Here is a 21786-nt window from a genome sequence, read left to right on the forward strand (position 1 = left end):
CTACATATGAAGCTGCGGTGTGGCTTTCAATGGACCTGAGGGGAACACATTTATAAACTGAATCTTGAACCAATGGGGTTGGTAGGGATGTATTTGCCTTCGAAAGCATTAAAGTGGAGGGAACACCATTTGCGGTACTATATTATACATTAAAAATTGAGATGGGGTGACTTTGCTCTGCTACTGACCTCTATCAATATTTGATCACAGCGAGTAGCAACTAGTAAACAATAGAGGAAGAAGGTGAAGGGGAAGGGTGAAGGGCAGGGCACATGTATGAAGCCGAAAGAACTGCACACTTGGAAAATGTTTGTGCTAGAAACTCTATTGCATACCACTCAAACATGGTCCACCTTTTGACATTTTAGGGCTCAGGAAGTGTCGGCCGCAATGAAATAAAAATGAGGAGTCACTGAAAAGAAAACCATACGAGCTCATCTGTCCATTAGACATCTTCTTTTTGGTCCTATTAAGAAAACTCACAAATTGTGTTGAATACGTTCTCAGCTCAAAAGGGATTGTGGTCTGCTCACTGCCTGAGAGCTTTAAAACACCAATTGAAGGCATCTCTCTGGAGGAAAGTACAGTGCCTCAAGGCTGCTCTGACCCCATGACCCAAGTATAATTGATGATCTTGCTTGTGTTTTTTTTTTTTTTGAGCAAATGCAAAAGCTATTTGCATCAATGCATGCAACTGTGCTCAGGCTTGCAGTATATTTACAGTTACTTACGCTTTACTTCATCCACATGTCAAAGATACATCAGAGACATGACTAGAGCAATGCACACTGGCATATGACCCCCATCAAGTCCTCTATAGTGTTCTAAGTAGACCCACACACCAGCAGCATGACAACACATCATGGGCAGTTATGTATCTTGATGCAGGCAGTTGTGGTTTTTTCCCCCCCTATGTCCCAACACTGATGCGCTTCTACATTCACTTTACAGATCGGAACGTCCCAGTTACTGCGATTTGACAACTTCTTCAGTCTGTACACTGCAGAGACTGGAATCAATTGATACAACACTATGAAATGTGGCTGGCACGTGTTGCCCAACTCACTGAATGATGGATCAATTTGTTGCCCATGGTAACTATTGCTGTTAATAGAAATCCTGTGCAGCACACATACAAGCATGGCAACACAAAGGTTCAATATCTAGTGTTGCTCTAGAGAAAGTCATACTTTAATACGTTTATAAAAACAATCTAGTATGTAGACATGGATCAACTGATGTTTATAGTGTAGACTGTCTCGCTAATCATCTCAAATGAAAAGGGCCGAAGACTATTTAGCCAACCTACTAGACTGAGCCGGCTCCATGTTATATCAGCCTGTCACACATGAACTGACAAACATGTGCTTGCCACTATATGCATGATAAAATTAGAGATCATCTCAGTGGCATGTGGAGAGGAAGAGACAGAGGAATGGGGGGACAAGTTAATCATCTCAGAGTAGCTTCTCCCATCAACTGGCAGCGACTTTAATCAAATTATGACCTTGTAAAGCATGCACTTGTCATTTGGGACCCTAATCTCTTTGCTAATGACTAATTAGCCCCATCACCTGTTCCTCTAAGCTTCCATTACACCCCCAACAAAGCTTTAAGATAATGGAATAAACAAAAGGGGGAAAAAAACAATGCTTCCCTTGCCACGCGCAAAAGAGAGAAAGTAGACCAGACAGACATCAATCAAAACCTGGGAGATTGATTAGAGACTGACAAAATAGCTTTTGGTTTTTTTTTTCCCACTCTCTGACAAGAGACCACTCTTCAGTGCTCTAGAGGACAATAAGGATACACAAATTCATTAGGAGTAATTAACCGAAAATAGCTACCAAACACAGGTGGAAATAGTGAGAGAATTCAGCGTGCAGACTCTACCCCAGCATGAGGTTACAGCACGCAGACACCGATGTTGTGGAAATAATCTAGTGGCCTTGTCTCATCAGTAACTTTCACCTTAGGCTGGGACAGAGCCCTTTGGACCAGAGCTACAAATGAGTAAGGCCCACTTGTTTGTTTTTGTGTTGGGTCTTGTTATGGATGAACTCATTTGCCTCAATCTGAGGCCGCACACGTGCAACATCCCGGCTTTTGCTGCAGATTTGCAGAAGGGGACGGGGGAGGCTTTCGTTTGTGCCATCCAGCGCCTGTGCAGCTGCACTACTTGGCGGCAGTCACACAAACAGGCGGCTCCCATTCATTAGGCCTTTTTATATCAGAGACACTCTCCTTCTGGGGGCCCGAAGCATCTGCCTCCACATCAGTAAAAGTGGAGGGAGTGGGGGTGTGGGGGGACAGAGACACGCTGAGTGGAAGATGATGGAGAAAACTGAAAAAAATCTGGGGGGGAGATAAGAGGCACAGCAGAGTTACAGAAACGCGAAAAGAAACTCAGCGCTGTAACAGCAGTACAAAGGGGCTACTCTGATGCAGTGAACCTCATTATTTGGTTGTCTCTCCTCTTCATCACTCCTTCATCATCCTCCAATCAGAAGAACATCTGGCTCTAAAGGATAATGAAAGAGCTCGGACTGGGTATCCAGAGATCTGACACACATATGAGCACATGCACCTCGATGAGTTATCTAAAGGGACCCATGGGAGTCGGCGCACACAGCCGTGCGCAGCTGTAATGCAACAGTATTGTTTTTAACACACAGCTGTAACTGTTTTTATTGATTCATCAGTTACAGTGTTTTACATGCGCTCATGACACATTAAAAACCTTTTTTATTTTGTTCAGTGCTGTTAATCAAATCTCTGTGTAAAGTTTGGTCCAAATTTTATTAGATGCAGAACTCTAGGAGTAATGCAACTAGTGCAACTAAGTGAAACAAAAAGTTCCCAGTGTTACAGCAGATACTGTGGCCTTTGGTTGTTTATCTTATAGTGATGAATGAGGCATGCCACATCCCAAATGAAGATATCCCACAGGCCAACACCACTGCTGTAATGAAGCTCTTCAAAATGATACGGCCAACCCCAATAGAGGTTGCGCTAAATTTCATCTCACTGAATTTCATTAAAGTTTACGCCAGCAGGTGCAAGGACAGTGGCTGTCTTTTTTTTTTTTTGTTTTTGGTTTTTGTTCTTTATGTATAAATCATGACACCCAGAGGGTACCTGCAGGTTATCTCAGAGGGTAGAAATAAATAAAACATCAGATATATCTTCATACAAATCAAATTTGATGAGAAGTAACAGGGGAATGTGTGGTAGAAGCAGTTGAACCTGCCAGCTAAGATTGTGTTGGGTCCCTTCAGCATTTTAAATTATGACAATAAAGGGGCACAGTGGGAGATTGATCTATGATTTGGGTAGGAGATAAGAAAGAAATAAAGAACATGCTAATGTTTTCCTGTATCCCAGAAGTCCCAGTTGTAACAAAAAACTAGGTGGAGAAGAAATTTTTCCCCAACAGTATACACACTTCATTCATCAGGCTGCCAAAATGCCTGCCAACCACTGTCAACACTGTTTTGAAAGATAGTGGGATATTATGGAACTTGGATGGCAAATAAGCGTCATTATATCCACAATCTGTGAAAATTAACATCCACAATTAACCTTTATTTATTGCGGACAATGCACCTCTGGCCAGGTCAGACAACCCATTTGCATGACATTTAATATAAAGCATGCTTGAATGCAGAGCAGGGGATGGTTAGATGTTCAAAACACCTCAAATCTAAATGGAAATCGTGGAGGCCATGGACCCAAAAGGTGGAAAATAACCTTGCTTTGTTGAACCAGGCCCAAAGAATACAGACACATGAAAGCGAAGGGAGGCTGTGGATACAGCAAACAAAATGATTACACATTTTAAAGCAATTTCTAGGTCCTGCGGTCATAATCATTTTGTCGATAGCCTTCCAGTGTGCAGGTGCACTGATACAGATGTTTTTATGAAGATCCATTAAAAATAATTTCGCTCATCGCCAGGCCCAGGAGGGGCCCAACACAGCAACTGGGAGACAAGCCCAGATGCCTGCTCAGGCTGCAGCTCTACCCCTTCCCGCACTCCTAGTGTGGACCGCCCTGTCACCATGGGAACGCAGCGAAATAATAAAACCTGTGGAGGTAGGAAGCAAGAGTGTTTGTACACGTGCACAGATGTGCACACAAGCTCATAAACACACATAATGTGTAAACACTTACATCTTGAGGTGAGAAGCTTCACTGGAAAAAGCAAAAAGCAGCTGGTTTCAGCTTCCACAGGAATGATGGCAACTGTAAGATAAAGTTTTTGCAAAAGCTTTTAAAAAACTGTTTAAAACACAAGATTGCTGCTTTGACTGTCACATTAGGCTATTCCAATAACAAAAATACTTTCTCGCACCATTCCTAATATTGCATCGACACGCGTTGCAGTAAAGCAATGCTGCAAAACAAGGCAGCTGGTAAGCAAGGAATTTTTTTGACGTGGTTGTCCTTGGTGGCAAACATTTGATGTGTTTTGATTAGACTCCGGTGGGGGGGATTATCAAAGGCTAAGAGAAATCAATGTTCTTTTAATAAAGAGGACTTGGGTGGGAGGGAGACAGACAGTTCTGTTCATGACAGGGCCTGTCTCTGCCTTATCTCCCGCTTCTCAGATCCCCTAGACAGGCAAATATTTTAACTGTAAACACCCGTGGCTCGACAGCCTGCGTGGGCCTCCTGTCAGACTTTTCCACTTGCTACTTACTCACCTACTTTCTCACATGACCCAAAACGTGTTTGCAGAAATACAAAACCACACAGCCAGAAGATACACACGCAAAAACACATGTGCACACACCTCTGATATACTATGCAATACCAGCTATAATTATCCCTCAAAGCTTCATGCACACTCATTCTCGAGTTCAGAATGATGCTGCATACACTAAGTGATACCTGCATCCTCCAGCTGCCATCCAAATCCACTGTCATCCAGATTAGCCTGGACACCACCAGATGCCTCCGAGCCGCCAGGAGAAGAGAGGCGCGGTGCAGTGCAATGAATTCCAGTAATTAATCCCAGATTACATCCTGTGCCTCTCCATCACATGAGTTAGCTACAGTGTGCAGAGATGCTCCCTAGGTTGGGAGAAATGGAGAAATACAGGGTCAATATGGGAACACTTGAGTGGTCTTCGGTTGAAAGGAAGTTTGCAACTTGTAAATAATGACTTATAAGAGATCCTCTGTCCAACAATAAAGAAGCTTTTCATCCATAGTAACAGGGGACTCAGGGAAATGTGGAGTAGTAGCAAACACTAAAACTGAGGAAACTTCAATTTCACAAAACAAAAAAGAGGACATGGAGGCCAAATAACAATGCACATATGCTGTCTTTAACAAAAGTTAGAAGAGAAGCTTGAGATCAATCTCATGTGTCTGCACGAAGTGTAGTTGGGGTAATTAGCCTATTTTAGCAGTAAGACTGGAAACAGGCGTGAGCAGCTAGCCTGGCTAGCCCATTACTTTTTGTTTTTGGATTAAACAAGATAGAACATGTTCAGATATCTAAAGTATCTAAACTCTGCAGATACTTAAGATACATTTTCAAACTTCAGAGAGCCAGACTAGCGGTCTAGTCTTTGTGCTAAGTTAGGCTAATTAGCTCCCAGTGCTAGCTGCTATCATAATGTATAGAAATGATCTACTCATCTCACTCTCTGAAATAAACCAAATAAGCATGTCTGCTAAACTGTGAACTTAATCTTTAAGGATTAAACATGTACATATAGTGGAGTCTTTCTCATTTAAGTGGTCTCAAACTTCTGGACCCCACTGTATAACTAACTGATCTGTCATATTATCATCATCAATGCTCTTCTTCTCAAGGATAGGGCAGTTAGTGTTTTGGATTGACAGTAAAACAATGATTTACATCTGTTGATAACCAGCACATGGCACATATAGAAAGTGTAGGGCATCGGATGCACACAGAGAGGTAAAAGCATCCCTACAACAGTATGTAATATCCGCTGCATACTGAGTAGCAGTCTCTTTATCCATCAACCGGGGTTTCTACTCTATCATCAATAAAACTTTGAGGCAATTTGCAGTCCGCCTAAAAAAGTTCACGCCACATTTTCATCGTCTGCGAAGGTAGATTTGTTTGAAAACTAATAGAGCTGCTGTGCTCTGGAATGCTTATATTTTGTCTGACCTTTCCAGCTCAATTCCTTTTCTGTGGCTTTTGAATCTAAATTAAATAAATGAACTACATTATACATTAAAAGCCATTTCAATTAAAAATGGTGATCCCTTTGATGCTGAGGACTGGGTAGTTGATGTACTTGAGAAGCGACAACACCCCCCCCAAGAGGGCTTGAGAGCCTGTTTACTTCAGATTAGGCCCACAGTCATTTCTCACTGGGGAGGGAAAATAGAGTTGCTTTCTCTGTCATTCTTGTAATAAACATGACTGTTTTGCAAACTTACTATGAAAGACTCCATCTTGTAAAGAAAAATATGTGGCTTATTAATTTTGTTGCCAACGAGAATATTGCATTTGCATTTGTTGCATCACTTTCTCACTCTTCACAGTTTTTCTTTCTCTATTATTTGATATGGAAAAGCATCAGTAAGTCATCTGCAGCGCTCTGTGCCCCCGCCCTCCCCAAAGACAAGCCAAGAGCCCTTGAATTAAGTCAATCATTTAGTCGTAACAAATTAATTAAAAGAATAATTAAATCATTAACACATTAAATATGGCAATTAGAAATCTTGTCCTACATGAGTGAATTTGAGTGAATTTAATGGGGGAAGCAAATGGAGCAATCGGTTGTGCCAAAACATAATTTTTATTTAATGCTTTTTTCACAATAACATGCACTTTGGGGTAACCCTCCACTATAGAAATGGTTGACTAATGTTATCTTCTAACGATATTATAAAAATATTGAGGAGGGAATTTACAGAACTTAAGTCTCACAGTAGGAATAATGAAGACAGACATTTATGGATGTAAGAATATTTATATCATGTATAAAGCTTTTATAATAACCAGGCACAACATAACAGGCCTTCATAATGGCTCCTGCCCCTCCCCTCTTTGTTGCCTAGTAACTACATCATTCCTTTTAGGAATCTGAAGGGGGTGTGGGTGGGGGGTGGGGGGGGTGGGGGGGTCAGGAGGGCACCAAGACATAAAAAAGCTTCTCTGCCCAAGCTGCCTGTTGGCTTGTAGAGCTCCACAGGAAGGATGGCTTGGCCAGGTCAACGCCCCCTGATAGCGAGCTAAGTCATAAGCAATGTTGTGGAGCTGGTTAATTCCACGCTGTAATACCCTCCATATATCCCCTGTCAACAGACATGATCTTTAAGTTCCCAACCTGCTGATGAGAGCACATTTGAGTAACACTGCAATGTACTGCCGGACAAATCCGGTTAGAGGGACAGGAATGATGGGATGAAGCTGTGATGATGAAGATGAAGGAGATCAATGGAGCCCTGTCCCAGTTCAGGCAGGCATGGAAGTTTTATATGTTGTGTTAAATCATATATAACCATGACCTAGCTCGGGCAACCATATAGACAATTTGGCTCTGGTTCAGTGTGTAAACACAAATGTTCAGCACTGCATCCTTGCTGCTACACCACAGGAAACCCTAACTTCATCCACCTCCTCAGCCTCCTCCTGCATCAGCCTTCAGATCTATGTGAATTTAGAGTGTTTATTTCCAATCTGTGCTCACATTCATTCACATTTTGTGCATCTCTGCCAAGAGGAGGTTTGTGAGATTTGATCCAGAGCATCACATGAGGGGAGTGACACAGTAAAACTCAAATGCATGTTATTGCTGAAATCCTAGCAGAGGCACATAGTGAAACTTGCACAAAGCATGGTCAGTCAGCCACTCAAGGCAGAGCACACAAATATTAACAACATAAAAAAGGGAGGCATTCACTAACCACTGCATCTGTCGGAGCTTAGCGCCTTGTGGGATTGCAGGGTAGAGTTAGCAGGCTCCACTTGTGTTCATAAAACTTTATTTATGACACATCATTTTAATTCCTTTTGTAACAGGCTCCAGGTTTAGGGAATGAGCCCCCCCACCCTAACACCAAAACCCAACACACAACACACAGTATCTCGTGTGTCTGGTGTAATGTAACCTATGAAAAGAATATAATTTGCCATCACTGCCTCTATTTCTAAAAAGAGCAACACATACTAGCTACACCATTAAGCATAGCTTGTACAATAAATTAAACAGAGGAGGCAATGTGAATGTTGGGGCAATTTACCAATTATAGTTACCAGCTTATCTGGTAGCCAGTTCAGCACATACATTCACAAAGACACTACTTTTCATGGATATTTAAAACACCAATGATGGAGTAATGAGCCCTGAGGGGATGCTGTAGTAATAGTGGATATGTCACACAGGTAGTCACTGCGCACCAGTGTGTGTGTATATGAGACAGAGAGAGCAGAAAGTCGGACATAAAAATAGTGGCAGAACGACTAGGGCATGCCATTACCTTATTAAGTCCATTAAGGGACACTTAACATTCCTCAAGGATTTGAAACCACAGAAGCAGCACCAACATATTTTTCTTTAAAAGTACAAGTGGAAATCAGGTCATTTGCTGTTCCACCAACACACAACAGTCGACACTTCCAGACAGCATTACTATCCCTGTGTGCAGCAATAGTCAGATAGTGATCAAATGGCTTCAAAAGAAAGCCTAATGCAAACGACTGACAACAGCTGGGTTAGAAAGTTTGGCACAAGAGCATAGATTAAAAAAAATAAAATAAAAAAACCTCCTCTATTGAAAGTTACAGCAGAGAGAAATCTCCCAACATAATCACATTGCAAAGAAAAGTGTCTCTGACAGGGCACGCGCTGCCTTTCACAGGCATTATTCTAAGCCTGAGGTTTTATATTCTGTGAGACAAGTTCAACCTTGCATTATGAGATGTAAAAAGCTCTGTGTGCATCAGGGAAGAGGAGCCAGATTTAGTCGTAGTGGCTATATGCACCAACACCGGCAGCAGCATCACCCCGACAGCAAGGTAACACAACCATAGAGCCCTAAGGGCACTCAATACCATCAATGGGCTATTTGTGTATACATATCGGAGTAGAATGGGAATGATCTCTTACATCGATCCTCTCTAGTCTAAATATTTTTAGAAAGCCATCGATTATATCGGCTGCTATGTTCTGGGAAGCATTAACAGAGATATGTGACTGTGTCTGAGTGTTTACACATTACTGAAAATATACAATAAATGCCTGTGTGTCAGTACTGCAGTGCTGTATAGTGATAAGCAGCTGCAGCTGAATAAATTAGTTCTTGAATATATGGAGCAGCACAGTGACCGTGTTGTGGGCTGCCTCCTGTGCGAGCACTTTTATCAGATCTTTCAAAATATACCTGTACATGTGCAATTTTTGAGCTTAGATCATCACTGGTTCCTCAGATTAGCAGTGTAGTGGTGCTCAGAGTTATCTTCTAAGTTAAGTTGTCTCCTGTTTCAGTGGAAGACCCACTGGTTCTTTGGTCACAGCTGCAAGCCAAATCAAAAAGCCAGCACATACTGCAATCATATTTCTACACCCCTCAAGGGCTGCCCAACACTGAGAGAAAACACACAGGCTTCCACAATCTCACACTGTATACACAGCAATATGCATACATCTGTGAATGCACACACATACACATCAAAAGAACCCACCAGTTTTTCTAAACAGTACAAATGGATGCTTTAAGAAATTGATCTCTCTGTGCGGTTAATCTATTGTTGCCTTCTTAATGAAACTGCTGCAAATTAGCACTCCCCGACATTAAAATGCATAAATAATGGATTCACTTCTAGAGTCTACCAAAGATGCAATAAGAGAGGCAATGCTCAGGTTCTAATTGCACAGATTTAACTGATAGCATAGCATGTGTTGTGTGTAATCTTTCTGGAAAATTGCTGGGTGCCGATTTTACAGATATCCTGGGAGATATGCAGTGCCACGGCTAATCGTACTGCAGGCGAGTTTTGTACCTAAAATCAAAGTGGTTCATATTCAGCAAGTTTAAGAACATCAAAGTATTTACTTTGAAGAAAAAAAAAAAAAAACATAGGGTGGTTCTTTTTTTTTCTTTTTTTTTTTATTACTGTGGCAGTTGGAAATCTTATATAAAAGCTAATGGGCCAAGTGGTAATACAAAAGAAAAAAAGTAACACCATATTTTCACTAAAGAAAGCACATAGAGACTTAAGACTGTCATTAACAGCCACAGTTTGCATTTAGAGGCTAGAAACAGTAAAAAAAAAAAAAAAAAAAAGGCAAAAATAATGCAACACAGAACAATGGCTCTAACACATAAATATTACAATGTTTTGTCCTGGCTTTAAACCGTTTATGATGGCACACTGCAATTCATTGTTTGATTATGCCTCAATGACCAGAAGCCATTTGTGTGACAAAATACTATTAATATGCTTATGAAGGGCTGAAAGGGATCAACAAATTTGAATAACACCCCCTAAAACTAATGTATTCAGCATCTTTGAAGTGTGCTAGCTATACAGAGCGGGTTAGATAAGGATTTCTCTAAGTCCAGGACGGAGTATTTCTAATGCCTCTTTTGTTGCTTCCTCCTCTGAGTTCTAGTTACTTTATCAGTATAGCAATGAGAGGATGCCTTCCTTCTGTCCTCACAAAAATGAGACATTGCTTTTAGCCAGTACAAATGTATGTATATACAGTCCAAACTCTAAATATTTGGATGATTTGGTGACACTATTGTGTTCTTCAGGCTCTGTGCTCCAGCACATTCAGTTTGAAATAGAACAATGGATACTATATTAAAGTATCAAATCTCTGCTTTAGTTTGAGTAGTTTACATTCATATAGAAAGAAGTGTACAGGAGATTATAGGCCTTATAAACACATAGAGCCCAAATTGCAAGAGCCCAAAGCAATTGGACACTGTGTGTCATTTCAACACGAGTTCATGCATGTGGCTCAGAGTTGATTGAGAGTTGAGAGTTGTCATTTAGGTTGAGGTGGAGTTGTCTGTCAGTATGAGGAATGAAGAAGTGACCATGCAAGAGAAGAAGGTGAAAGTGATAATGAGGCTCAAACAAAGGTATCACCAACAGTTGGGTACATTCTCCAAAAATCAGGTGTTCACAGGAAGACTATAAAATGGCAACATACCTGGTGGAGTGAGCAGGAAAATCATTTGCATGGTGAAAAAAAACACTATGACTGCACAGCAAGTGAGGAACGCTCTCCAGGATGTAGAAGTACATGTTTCCTTGTCAACAACCAAGAGCAGACTTCATGACTGTAACCTCAGAGGATTCACAAGATCCAAACTCCTGGTAAGACTCAAAAACAGAAGGGACACAACCCGATAGCCGAGTGGTTAGGGCACATACCACAAGAGCTGATGCTCTTAGCAGGCGAGACGCTGGTTCAACTCCCAACTGCCTGACTCTTTCCTGAATGTCATTTGCCCTCATTTCCCCTTTCCTGTCACTCTCTACTGTCCTATTGATTAAAGGCAAAATGCCCAAAAAATATCTTAAAAAAAAAAAAAGACTCAAAAACAGGAGGACCAATTCACAAATACAAACAAAAAGAATCTGGTAGAGTTCTGGGACAAAGCTTTATAGATTGCTAAAACAACGTGCTTCCTGCATTGTCTCCATGCAGTTCTCAGTTTACCTTGAAAGTATTTTGAAGAGCTTTTCTGGATGTATATGAAGAGGACATGATGATGTGACATTTAATGCCATTTAATGCATTTAATTTCTTGTTCTCTTTCATTCATCTTACAAGTCTCTACTTTCTGAAATTAAAACTCTGTCAGGGCTCAGGTCACACCAGAGCCAAAATTCAAATTCAAATCAGTTCATTTCAATTCAATCACTGAACTTAAACCAAATTTGTGCTGTGCTTTCAAGTTCAACTTTGGTGAGAAGTGACACAAATGTTTTTCTGATCACTTGTGAACCGTCCTGACAGTTCTGACCTTTAGAATGAAGAGAACTGGAGTGTCCATTTGGAGGAGGACAACACATTGGCTGTGTCGTACTATCCCATTTCATATTCCCTGTCTCTGCTGAATGAGAGACAATACACCCATCTTTTTCATATCCATATTCCCATAGACAAATCGAGCCACAAACACTGATCACCTCTTCACAACCTGCAGGTAGTCACCACATCACTAAGCTTCCAGCACCACCTGCTTGACGAGGACACCGTGGATGAATTTGCTGAGACACGTTCTGGTGTGATCTGGCACAAACATTTCTTCTTTGGCCTCTCGTCACACACAGCGCTCCAACATTCAGAGCTGATGCTATCCAAATACAAATGTAAAATGGTCAGAATTAGACACTAATTTTGTGTAGGTCCAATATATTAAAAAAAAAAAAACCCTTCACTTTCCACTCCAATGGAGGAATGTGAAAAATAAACAGCTGTAAAATCTGGAAGCTGAGCATGATACACAAAGATGCAACACAAGATAGAGGGCCAGCATATGTCAATAACTCTGAATTAGCTCCTACAGTGCGGCCCGGTTATGGCTGCATCTCAGATCAGTGTCAGAGAAATCACTTCTCCACCTTTTCTTGTGCACTTGCCTCAGTTCTCCCTCGTTGGTTTGCTGATGGACTGCACCCTCACCATGCCAGGCACGCACATTCGTGCATACACACCTACAAAACACCCTCAACAAAACCTCATGCAAAGCTGGGGATGTGACATGATTAAGGTGCACAGTGGCATGGAACCTCACTCACATGCACACATCAACAGCAAGATGTCTCCTTAATGTGAGCAAAATTTTAGTGAGGTCATAATTTCATCATGCTACTGTAGCAGCTCACTGGAATGGCTGTGAAATCCCAATCCATCTGTGGTGATGAACTCGAAAAGAACCCCCCCCCCCCCACCACCACCACCACCACCACCACCACACACACACACACACACATCAAGCTTATCATTTGTGAGAAGTATCATGTGAAAGGATGTCTGGCCAGATATTCATGGAGATCATTTTAGTAGACAGCTATAGATCAGATCATCCCCCACCCAACCCACACACACACACACACACACACACACACACACACACACACACACACACACACACACACACACACATCCAAGAGACATCTCTGAGCGGACCACCAGTGCTTGTAAAACTGTAGAGTCGTAATGTTCCCCAGCTTTGGGGGCTTATTAGGAGGCATAAAAGCTGCATGCTACCTTCATTCAAATTCTCCATAAACACCCTGCCACATCTCAGCCTTTTTTCTGCCGCTCTCCGACTCTGGGCAGTTGGAAAATATAAGCCTCTGCGCCACTATTTTGTGCTGCATGATTGATTTGCAAAATAGGCCTGTACTAGAAATGTATCTGAATAAGGCTAGGATTTGCCTCTGTGTGTAAGTGCAAATTGCAGTGTCAGATCTCCATGTGGATGTTGTTTGTCAGGCGTAAATTCAGCATGGCGGCAATTTTTATTCCTCTCTTTACACCGATGTCTGTATAATCTGCAAAAATAGGAGCTGTCGTTGATTATAGTCAAGGAGAGAGAAAGGACTGGGCAAACTGACATTTCCAACTTGGAAATTCTGGCGAATGAAAAAAAAAAAAAAAAGCACAGTACGCCTGAGATAGTTTTCAGTTATAAGAATAGAATTATTCATTCCCTTACACTGTGCAAAAGTTCAACACAGGAGAAATCTACTGCAGCTCAAGTGCAGACAATTACAGGGGCCAGTGTGCCGCTGTGGGAATCTGATTTTGAGAGAGTATTATCTGGGTTTGAAAACAGGGCCAGGCCACTGAGATCACACCTCTTATCCCCTGCATGTGTTGCGCTGGTATTGTAGACAGCCTGAATCACAGCTTCAGCCTCTTTCCCAATTCAAATCAAACTGTTGGTTCAACTTAGAACTAGGTCGCTCGCATTACATGACAGGCAGAGAGGAGGGGGAGAAAGTTAGTTTGTATATGTGGGTGTGTTGTGAGTGTGTAATGTGAGTGAGATCCTGGGAAAGAAATAGAGAGTAGTAAAAACGGAGGATATGAAAAATGAAGATGCAGACAAAATACAATAGGGACAGAGGGTGGAGAAAAAGTGAGTCCATTGTGTGGGGAATTAGCTGCTCTGAAGCTGCAAGTCATTTGATTTCCCCTCCCCCTGCCGCTGTCCTCCCCGTCTACCTCCTCATCCTCGCTGCACAGGAACATCTGGCTTTACAACAGCCCAATAAAAGAGCCACTGGGAGGCGAGGAGCGAGCGAGAGAAAAGGTGTGAGGGAACGTGTGAAGGATGGATAGATGGCAAGGCAGCGATACAGAGGCGGCGGGAAAGACAGTGAGACTGTGTAAGAGAGTGCTGGGGGGCTGTCATAACTGCAGAAACCGGGCCCTTTCAAATGACATCCTTCACCAAATCATATTTCACACATGGCTACAAAGGCTACACCACATTTAGAGCACTCCATCCCCTGCAGGGATGGCATCGGCACTCTGGGTTCTGATTCTCCTTCCCACCAAAAAATGGCCACTTGCGAACCGTGTGTCTACATTTAAAGTATGTAATAAAAGATAGTGACAGCACCCACATGCAAAAGTACTTGTAGCTTGACAATGATTCAAAAGGAACTGCATTTGCATGTATATAAAGGGGATAGATAAGGTTTTAGAGTCAGTACAGTCCGTGTTATACATACTGTGGGGATAAACCCACTTGAACTTAAAAGTTTGAGCTACTTTTCCCTTTACAGAGCAATGTGCTTTATCCTTTTTAATGTATGAATTCATAAAATCTACCATCATTAGTTGTATAAAAACTACACACGGCCTTCCAAGAATATGGTGACAAATAAGTATATAGTAAATATTGATCACAGATTTGTCGGTGTATTGGTCACAGTGTCTCCAGCACTGCATGGTGCCCATCAAAATGTGTACCAGGCAACACTACCCTGTAAAAAACATGGAGTTGATGGTAGTGGCTAGACTGTGCGGCTGACAGAATGACAGGTATTTTTGACAGCTACCTGTCAAGCAGGTGGAGTGTCATGCTCAAGTCACAGTGTGATCACTGTCATTTGCAATGCTGAGCAGGTTTATGTGAGGTTGTGTAGGTAAACCAAACAGGCTGCTGTCACAAATTCAAACTGATGTAAGGCCTCTGATTCAATACATTTTTTTTCCCCCCCAAGAAAACAACCACCACAGAAAATTCTGAATGATGATGACTTTGGAGCAACTTCAAATTTGCCCATAAAAAGATGACAGTATCCATGAAACTGCAGGAAGTATATGACATCTAGTCATTTTTTCCCCAGTTGCATCATGTGCCTGGAAATCCTGAAAATCCAACAGGCAGGAAGCAACAGATTTCATTTGCATTGGTGCTCTGTGCCTCTACAATCCCTGCTCCCAAAGTAGGTCAGTGCGAATCGGCGCCTCCGAAAATAATAACAAAAGGTGAGCCCCTCACTCTCTCAGGGGTGAACGCGCCACTTTTCGTGCAACTCAGATGCTTCCACTGCGAAATGTGCCATATCAGCACTCTCCAAATCTGTAGCCATTATATTAGGGCATATTAAGACACAATATTGCATTCAGCATGCGAAGGCGCTCAGCAGCCATTGTAAAATTTTTAACAAGACAATAGTGGATACACACACACATTGTAAATATGCAGAGTTTTGTTAGAAGGCACTGGAGCTGAAATTGTAATGATGTTAGTGTGTGACGGGGGGGTGGGGGGGGCAGGCTGCCGAGTGTGCCGCTGTAGCCTCGTCCTTTTTCATCTGTGTTTTCCAAACCCCAAAAGTGAGTTGACATACACAGTCTATTCCTTTGGGGGGGGTGTGGCTTTGAGCAAACCACACTTCATCTACAAGAGCAAGTCAGGGCACTGTATATCACCTCAGCACAGACACACTGCCCTCACACAGAAACACACACACAGTTACACTACAATATGTCCTCACTTACTCCCAGATTCACACAGAAACACACCATGCCCTTCCTCTCTTTGCCTCTGATTTTCTCACACACACACACACACACACACACACACACACACACACACACACATGCCCTCTGTCAGCATTTGAACAGCACATGCAATATCCAGAGACCGAGCTTCATGCACAGTTAATGTCTCTGCTGTCCAGATGATTAACGTTACCCGGTTCACGTTCCCAAACGTTGCCCAAATTCCACTCTCCTCCTGCTTCACCTTCTGTGTCGAGCTCACTCCTGGGCTTCAGGTAAAAATAGCCGCTCCACCCTGTTCCTCTCTGCTGTCACACAGCCTGCCGTGCCTCCACTGGGACATCAGACCTGGGCAAAATTGATTTTATTGAGAGAAAGGCTTACATGTGTCATAAAATACAATGCACAGGAGAATTAGGGGTTTTAGGAGTGAGTGTACATTCATTCAGGGCCAACGTCGGCCTGGAGGAATTGGGGAAGTGTTCGCGAAGCGGTCCTGAGTTCTACAGCTGATATGTTTCTGCTACTATTCCTACACTGCAGTACAACAAGAAGACAATGTCTGAGGGAATATTGTGCTAAAAAGACTGAAACTTGATCTTCTCTAACACCATGTTCAGGCTGCACCATGTCTGCTCAACCTGACAAATGTACGCCTTCAGGAATGAAAATGGGCACCAGCCATCTCATTTTACCGTTTTCTCCAGTGTAGTGTATCATAGTGGACGCCAACTGAAGTCTGTCCCTGGCACCTACGTCCTGATGACATCACACAGGTCATGAAAGACGGTGAGCTATGATTGGACGGGGACCAACATTCAATCTGTCATGTCAACAATCTATGACTCTCTAGTTGGCTAATCTGGCACAATAACCATCTTATCAGACAAAAATATTGCATGTCTGAAATCAACATAATCCAGACTGCTGAAGCCTCATGTTATCTTCAGCTGAACTTCAGAATGTGTTTGTGCACAGAACAAGAACTGTAAATATGTGTATATTAAGATTAAGGCCAGAGAAGTGAGACTCTTTTCCTGCACATATGGATGTGTGAGTACCGTGTTGAGATATAGCTGAAAAAAATATGAACCCAACCTTTTGCACCAGAGTGATGTACACAGTTAAAGACTCCACTCTAACACTGACATGCACAAACCTAGCCCTGGTTCAGCTGGCCAACTTATTTAGTTGGTGCTGAGACTTCAAGAAAATCAGACCAGTGAGCTGAAAGCTCCCAAAGCTGCACTGAGCTGCAGACAAGTGCACTGACTGTCAGATTCTCTGCAGGATCTGCAGTACCAGCACGCATACAATGGATAACAGAGCCTTAACATAGAATAGAAACTTCTAAAAACTTGACATGTGGCGAGAACATTCAAAGAATCTCATGTTAGCCCAAAGCACCTGATAAGGTGATGTATATCAAAGCCTTTTCCTTTGGGTTTGTTGAGTTTCAGGTAACACAGTCAGAATTTACCTTTGATATGTAATGAAAAACAGCTTTGGGAATGCTCCCAGAAGTCTTGTTTGCTATTTCAGTGATAGGACTGGATGCGAAGTTGTTGCCCCTGGCCAGAATGCACACATTAGGAGTGAGTGAAAGCGCTCTCCAGCATGGCATATCTCTTTATGTAATGCAATAGCATCTGCTGAAGGCGTTGACATAATCCCAAAACTGAGCCATCCAGTCGGCATGCCAACAAGTCAGCAGACAAGGGATCCAAAATGGGTGTCTGCAACGGGAAACTAGGAAAGAAAGGAGGAGAATAATTGTTGTTTGAAAGCTGCTAGTTGAGAAAGAGTGTTTGTTGAAGACAGAGGCTTGTGTGCAAAAAGATAAGTTTATATGCTTAATTTGCTTAGTTTTCCACCCTGTAGGTTATATCTGGAGCTTTGGCATATGGCTTAGATTGATCCAAAACAGTACTGGTAAAGCGACAATAAAGACATCTTGAGTCTTGTTTACCAAACAGAGTAAAAGCAGCCTGTCTTGCTGAAACACTGCAACCCAAATGTTTGGCCTGACTCTTTTTACTGCTCAGGATTTAAAGCCTGGGGGTATAATAATGCAACAGCAAATACATGAAGAGGAAAAAAAGAAATAAAACAAAAAAACTTTGAATTGAACCCCTGAGTCAAATCAGGGAAAGCAGTAATTCAAGACAAACAAACAACAGGGGACTTGAATAACTGATGCAAGATTTCCAATTAAGCCACACAAATCTGCAGAAGTGTGTAGCCCTGTATGGGACTACCCTCTATGGCAAAAATCACATATAGGCACGACTCACTTCAAGGTGTTGATCATGTTGGGGCTTCTTGCTTGGATCTGAAGTGATGTGTTTGATAAGACATATCATGCTTCTGGATATCTGCACATTAAACACGAAATTATAAAAGGGAAAGCATCAGATACATGTGCGGATGAGTTAAGTTTGATCTAACTTCTCCTTTGCGGAACTGCATAGTGTGTCCTATCAGCTGTGTTGTGTGCATGTGGGCATGCTGCCACTCTCCAATCAACATTGATTGAGTCCAGGTGCAAGTTTGTCCTTCCAAGTGCTACAGAGCTGAATCGATACCAATTCACCCACCGAATTTGTTCATGCTCGCAGCAAAACTCTTGAATTACAGTATGTCGCGCTTTGTATCCAAATGGTGTCAGATTCACAGTGCAGACATAGTGTGCTGTGCTCACATATCTGTCCAGTACACTGTGTGTCCCGCGTTGTCCTTTAGCAGTGAATGTTGGATCCTGTTTGTCCTTGTATCACGTGTCGGCATTCAATTGTGTGTGTGTGTTTGTGTGTGTGTGTATGTGCATGTGTGTGCGTGTGTGCGTGTGTGTGTGTGTGTGCCTGGCTGCACCGGTGTTACCCAGAAAAATTCCTTCGTGGAACAAGTGATTGTGATGGTCTGCCACGAAACTTCAATCAACACTTACAGAAAAAAACAAACAAAAACACACTTCTTGGAACAAGCGTGTCACCACGATTTCTTGAAATGATTAAATATTAAAAGCTTTATTGACGTGCTCACAAGAAAATTATTCAAAACTATAAGAATGCCACTTATCACATACTGACACATAAATTATGTCCATAGACAGCTCCTATAGCTGTAGTCAGTGTAATACAATTGCTTCTCAGCTAACATAACAAACTGGCTTGTCACATTTAAAAAATAAGCATTCATGAAATGTGAAGACTTCCCACAAACTTCCCTTTGTCCTACAACTTATTGCCCTGTCTCTCTTTAACAAGAAGCAGGCGTGCTTGAATGGAAGAACGGTTCTGTCCTTCACACTGTCTGATTTGCTTAGGAAAGGCGCTCACGTCTAATACTAATCTGAACGACAGCAGTGGAAATCCTGGCTCAGTTTCAGAGGCTAGATTGGGCCTGGCCCAATGACCTTCTCTGAGAGAACATGGAAAGTTTGCCGGCTCAATATGTCACAGCCAGCATGAGCTTAGAAAGAGAACAAGAAAGGAGTGATTAAATGGGTTAGATCAGTGGCTGGCTTTGGTAGATGTCAGGAGGAGTGCAGCTCTGGTTGTACTATGAGATTAACGTAAATTGTATCAGGCTGAAACTCCCCCATCATGGGTGCATCCAACTTTACAGAGCACCCAATCAGAGAGAAAAGAATAGGAGAGTATTTCTATTTCCAAAAATATTTCACTCCTAATTTTAAAGGTGACTGAGCATTGTTTTCGGAGTACAGCAGTTTCAGTTCACTATGAGTGCAACAAGTCGAGTACATCAGTAGCAATCAATAAAGCCATCCAAACATTATAAGAAATAACAAAGCTATCATTTTGTTTGGAGCCAGATTTAAGACATTCCCTTTCAGGCATCCTGCTGGATAAGAGCAAAGCCCATCCGCTGAAAATCAGTGTTTCACTGACATAAATAACTGATAATTCAGAAATTGGACATTTCTTAAGGCATAATTATAGCAACTGAAGTAAGTTTAAAGCAAATTAGCCTCACACGAAGTTGAAACAAAGTGTTAAAACGGGGTTAATTGAATTGTAAGCCTTGTCACAGAAGATTACCAAGTCCAAGAAACACCACTTTAATTGCGTTATTACCATGTGGATTAAGGCATGGGGTATTTTTGCCCAGTAATTATAGCTTGACTGTCCGTGCATTTTAATGCACTTTAGTCAGGATGATTTGGGCTGAAATTTTTTGACAACCCAAACACAGAGGAAAGTTCCATTACAAAATGTATCTGTAATGCTTTAGGATAGCACTGACATTTGAGCTGCAATGGTGCCCACAAAATAAGGATTAACAGGATATGTGGTGATAATGAGTAATTAATTTGACAGGACATTCCCTTGATTTGATGCTATTTATATATCAGAGGGGAGAATCAGAGACTCACTACACTGTGGTCTTTTTTCCTGTCTCAGATTGAACCTTGGCCACATTAAGCCTTTGTTCTCCTTTAACACCTCTTCTGCTGTCCTCAGCAGCCAAACATTGCAAACAGCACAATATACAAGGGGTACATGTTCACCAATTGCCATGATGCAGATGGTAGTGTTGGTTTGTCGGTCGGTCAGTCCACCACTTCAGTCCAGACTGCAACATCTCAATAATCACTGGATGGATTGCAATGGAATTGGATACAGATATTCATGGTGCCCAGGTGATGAACCCTAACCTTGGTCTCTTTTCCTGTAGCGCCACCAACACAAACAAAGTTCCTCTGTTTGCTGCCCCTTCAGACTTTCTCCATGCACCTTGGAAGTAGGTGAACCAGTGCTGTTAACCTCCACTCTGCTTCTACAAAATTTTTATTTGTCCTGATTTAGTTTTACAAGTATTTGATCATAAACCAAAACTAATGACATTCCCATCACACTCAGCTCAGCATAACAAATGTTAACATGCTAACATCCGCATGTTAGCATTTAGTCCAAAGCACCACTGTGCCTCGGTGCAGCCTCGCAGAGCTGCTAGCGTGGCTGCAGTCTCTTTTAGTCTTGTTAAATGGCAAAAACACACCTCTGCTCTGTTTCTGTTGCTGCACAAACCTTGATTTGTTGCTGCTGTGACTGGTGAAGATAGTCATTATTTTTCAAGATGTACCATTTTCAGAGAAGCTGCAGGTCTTCAAATGGAGTGCTAATGTCACTGAAGGTGTATCTGCGCTTTGAAATGATAAGGAGCGTGGACTGCATCAACCTCTTCTTTTGATACTTTATTGATCTCCTGCCGCTATCCACTCTCCTCGCCCCATATGTTGGTCAGTTCACAAGAACAGTTACACAATAGTCTCTTTGGATCTGCAGGGAATTCCATCTGTTGCTCAAGGGCACTACAGGGCAGATGTTTCCAGACACTGAAATTTGATCATGGCCCTCCAATTAAGCAGCGGTCTCCCTACTTTCTGCTACTTCTCACATTCACAATTTCAACAGCCAGGGAACCCAGGACGGCTACAGAATATCATTAGCCTAATGGACAGGAGCGCAGGATGGCAAGAATGAATGATTGCATTACAGTGCCATTTGCCGCAGACTGTACACTGACATAAATAGTGCAAATAAACAATCACTGTCCATGTGCCCATTGTACTGTACTGTGATGGCTTGCTGTCTGATACATGCGTTCAAGCTGGGGTCTGAGAGAGAGGGAGAGATGCTCTCATGTGCCCTTGAGTCAGAGTGAGTGGGTTGGGTGGGGGCTAAGTAGCTGGGAACTGGATTTAGACACAACTCCGCGATCCGCCTGGACCACTCTGCATAAAAATACAAGAGCAGATAAGAGACAGAGGGAGAGA

The 21786-nt window shown here is 42.2% G+C and overlaps 1 long non-coding RNA gene across 2 annotated transcripts; it reads right to left on the reverse strand.

Moving 5' to 3' along the window:
* Positions 1-3466: 3466 nt before the first annotated feature.
* On the reverse strand, positions 3467-18498 carry LOC139621236 (uncharacterized). 2 transcript variants are annotated; one of them, XR_011690957.1, is made up of 6 exons: positions 18281-18498; positions 17467-17735; positions 16231-16334; positions 4894-5076; positions 4174-4245; positions 3467-4087 (listed from the first exon to the last, which is right to left on the reverse strand). It is a non-coding gene; the product is annotated as an uncharacterized lncRNA (long non-coding RNA). The 2 variants fall into 2 exon arrangements; XR_011690956.1 differs by having other exon boundaries at positions 16180-16334.
* Between the last annotated feature and the right edge of the window lie 3288 nt (positions 18499-21786).

Source organism: Trachinotus anak, unplaced genomic scaffold, assembly GCF_046630095.1.
Source record: "Trachinotus anak isolate AG129_WGS33_773 ecotype Australia unplaced genomic scaffold, CSIRO_AGI_Tana_v1 ptg000005l, whole genome shotgun sequence".
Taxonomy (NCBI): domain Eukaryota; kingdom Metazoa; phylum Chordata; class Actinopteri; order Carangiformes; family Carangidae; genus Trachinotus; species Trachinotus anak.